Genomic DNA, 4,234 nt, shown 5'->3' on the forward strand with positions numbered 1-4,234 from the left:
TATTTAAAAGCAGAATTTTCACTTGTTGAAGGGAAAAGTGCTACAATACAAACCATTCGTTTGACCCAACTTTATTTGAATTATTTTTTATTTTAGTCGAGCTTTGACTCATAAGGATTTGAAAATGGCTTTTATAATTTAGCACGGACCCAAAATTAAATAATATGGTCAGTTCCAATATATTTAAAATTATTTATGTAATTAATTTTGTATTTTACACACTCTTAACAATTTTGAATTAGTTAAACAACTTTTTCTGAAGAGTACATATGGACCTATACTACATGTATATATGTATCAAATAAGCCACAAAAATCTTCGTAATTGTAAATATACATTACATTCGTAGATTCGTAGATTCTAAGGGAACCGAGTGGGACAGGAGTAACCCCCCAAGTCACCGCAGCCATTTTTGACTTATTGTAGCCCCCCCACTCTCCCGTCTATAATATCACCGTCCCAATCACAAAGCCGGAGATATCCCTAAGGAAGTTGGACAACAGTTCCCAAACACTTAGGGACCCATGTCCAAGACAATTGCGGCGCCGGTCTCATCGCCACCCCCACAATATCCTCACAGGGGGGAGCCCGACTTCCCTAGCCTATGCAGGTGGTACTTCACTGGGCAGTGCCCGTTGAAGAAATTCGCAATAGTGCGAACCCGGCTCCTGCTCATCCCCAGCAACTCCGCGGTGAATCCGCTGGAGCACGACACTTTCGCATGACGGCACCCTTTCGTGTTCCACCAGTAACGGCCGCATTCCGCCGCGAGCAGGCAGGCAAGCCTGGCTCCCGCGGCGGAAGAAGGCAGACCGCAGAAAGGCAGCGACTGTACAAAATCAGCCCCAGATCCCTCCGCGCCAGCTCATCGGCAACTTCGTTGTCCGTATGGCCACTATGGCCCGGCACCCAAATGAGCGTCACTCTGTTCTCCGATGCCAATTTCATAAGTGCAGCAAGGCAGCTCCAGACCAGCTTGGATGTAACCTGAGCTGAACGAAGCGCCAGCAGTGCAGCCCTGCTGTCTGAGAACACATAGATGGTGCGGTTTCTATACCCCCTTTCCAAATTGATTCTCAGACAGATATCTATTGCATGTATTTCGGCCTGGAACACTGCAATACGGGTCACGGGTTGCATATACACGCGTGTCCGGACGGACACCGTATACGCCCGAATCCACACATGACTCTGTTTTGGACCCGTCTGCATACCACACGCTCGAACCCGACCTAAGTACCGGACCACCCCGATCCCGATCGATCGGGAAACAGAACCCTGTACCTGTGGTCGAAGTTGTACCGCGGCAGACAGGTATCCGACATGGTTATTCTTAGAATCGAATCGCCCTAAATGAAGTCTCTGTGAGTCCTGTGGGCCAACTTTAGCCCTGCCCCGTCCTCGCCAGAGAGAAGTCACTAGCCGAGCTTCCTTCAATATATGGAGGTGCAGTGGCGGCAATCCGATCATCACCTCCAATGCAGCGGTGGGAGCCGTGAGCATTGCCCCGGTCACTCCCAGGCAGGCCAGCCTCTGTATCTTTTCCAGCTTGGCGCGCACATCTGCCTGCTGAGCCTTACGGCACCATACAGTCGACGCATAGGTGACGATGGGCCTAGCAAGGGCCGTATATAGCCACAGTGCTATTCCAGGTCGCCCCGATGAAGCTCCTACACGTCCACAAGGCCGCCGTAGCTCTCCCGATAACTCTATCTATATGGGTATTCCAAGAGAGACGATCATCCAGGGTTACCCCTAGATATTTTACCTTCCTAGAGTAACTAATACGTTCACCAAACAGAATTGGGCTCGTTAATCTATCCCTGCTTCTGCGTCTGGAGAAGGCGACTAAAGTGCTCTTGCTTGGATTTATATTTAACTCAGCGCCCCTGCACCACCTTTCCACAACACGTAAATTTTGCTGTAGAAGATCAGAAATACTGCTCTCAAATTTTCCCCGCACGACGAAGGCCACATCGTCGGCGTATCCCCAAACACGCGCCCCGGAGCCCCTGACTGCTATCACTTTTTCCATTGCTTTCAATAGAAAAGAAGTAAGGCTGATTGGACGGAAAGACCTTGGGTAGTTACTTGGTCGCTTACCCACCTTCGGAATATACGTCACTTTAGCCACCCTCTATGCCTTAGGGATGTAACCCCACGCATAGCTGACACGAAAAATTTCCAAGAGTGCTCTGGCGATATGTTGGAAGTCCCTCTGCAAAAATGCAGGATATATCCCGTCATCACCTGGAGATTTGAAGGGCCTGAAAGAAAAAACAGCCCATCGTGAAGACTAGACGGGATCGTTGCCAGTCACCCCTCCTGGGCCAGGATGCCTTCGCTTCAATGACCGCATTTGAGTGATTCCGAAGAATCTCCGAGTCAGGAAAGTGCGTTGAAGCCATAAGCTCCAACGTCTGCTTTCCGTTCTCAGTCATGGAGCCATCAGGACCTTCCATTAGGCCCAACCCGCTAGCATACTTTTTGGAAAGCACCCTGTGAAGACGCGCACTGCTGGAGAATTCATCAATGCCCTTGCAGAACGCCCTCCACGAAATTCTCTTCGCTTTCCTAATTTCTTTATTGTATTTTGTGAGTGAGTCTTTATACTCTTCTCACGAACCCGACGCCTTGGCCTTATTGAATAACTTTCTGGTCTTAGACTAAATCTAAGCCTTGAAAGCTCTTCATTCCACCACGGGCACTTCCTACTGCTCCGCCTCGGCTTAGCGCGGCAGCTCCCGTGATAGGCATTAGTAATAGCCGCCGTCAGGGCCTTGCTGGCCAGTTCTATATCCATCACCGTTCTGACAGAAGCAGGAACGGATCCAGTCCCATCCATGAGGAGCGTTTCGAATTGACTCCAATCGGTGGATTGGGGCACCCGATATATTTCTTCTGCCACGCCCCCGGAGACCACGATATCAAACCTAATCTGCCTATGATCGGACATGGATGTCTCGTTTGAGACATGCCATCCACCAACCCTACTGCCGATAAATTCAGTGCAAAGGGTGATGTCAAGGACCTCTTCCCTAATTGCATTTATGAATGTCGGCATATTGCCCTCATTTATAATCATTAATTTATTGCTATATATAAATTCAAGTAGGCACTCACCTCTTTTGTTTATATTGCTGCTTCCCCAGACGGTGTGGTGGGCATTGGCATCACTTCCTATTATAAGTTGGAAGTTCCTCCTTCCACAAAAGTTCACTAGATCCTTCAGTTGCTGGTCCGGATGGGCACAGTCCCCCGGGAGATAGGATGACCACACAATGAACTCTGTCCAGTCCCCGGAGGACTTCACCTTCACCAACGCAGCTACTTGATCCTTAGAACAGTAATCTGGAATGGGAAAATACGTTAGCCTTTTACTAAACAAAATGCAAGCCCTAGGCCTGCTCCCAATTGTATTATCATACAATAGCTCATCTGTTAAGCCCTTAACCTGATCCTTCACTATGTAAGGCTTTTGGATAAGGGCAATATCGAGGTGATCCTTCATAAATCTATGAGCTAGAACATCAGTAGATGTCCTAGCATGCTGTAGATTTATTTGGATGCACCTCACAGCCATATCATTTCCTTCGGCTCTTGTCTATGGGCTTTGGCCCTTTAGACAAACGCTTTACATGAGCCTTACCTCCCATTGCCGCCTTTTTACACATCTTGGTGGGCGCCTGCCCTGCCACAGCCTCTTTTGCCGTCCTAGGTGCCACGCTAGCCCTCCAACAGCAAATACCGAAGCAGTTCCGGGCTTCCCAATGGGTTTGAGCCCTTTTGGTTCACTCGGGACATTTGTATTTGGCGTGCTGGTCGGTGGTCCTTTCGTTTCCCTTGCCGCCATTTTCGGAGCGACTTCAGACTTTCCAATGAGTTTTGGCTCTTTTGGTTGGCCTGAAGTGCTCGTCGTTGTCGCGGGGGGCATTAGTTTTTTATTTTGTGCTGCCCTGCCTCCAGCACCTTGAGAGGATTTTCTTACTTTAACCCGAACGGTAACACGGAAGAAATTCAGAAAAAGTCGGAACTCCGCTTTCCGTAGATCTTCCAATCCGAAATCATCCACGGAAAAGGTGACGCAGCAGCCCCCGTCCTTTTTCTTATCCATCCTCAGCACTCTCCAGGAACTTATCTTGAGGCCGGGATTTTGCTTCCCTATCCTACTTAGAAATTTGTCCCTGGAGAGACTGACGGTTGTCTCGTCCTTTGGTACGTAGGTGACGCAGAC

This window comes from Condylostylus longicornis, unplaced genomic scaffold (genome assembly GCF_029603195.1).
Source record: "Condylostylus longicornis isolate FDR11 unplaced genomic scaffold, ASM2960319v2 ptg000031l, whole genome shotgun sequence".
NCBI lineage: Eukaryota > Metazoa > Arthropoda > Insecta > Diptera > Dolichopodidae > Condylostylus > Condylostylus longicornis.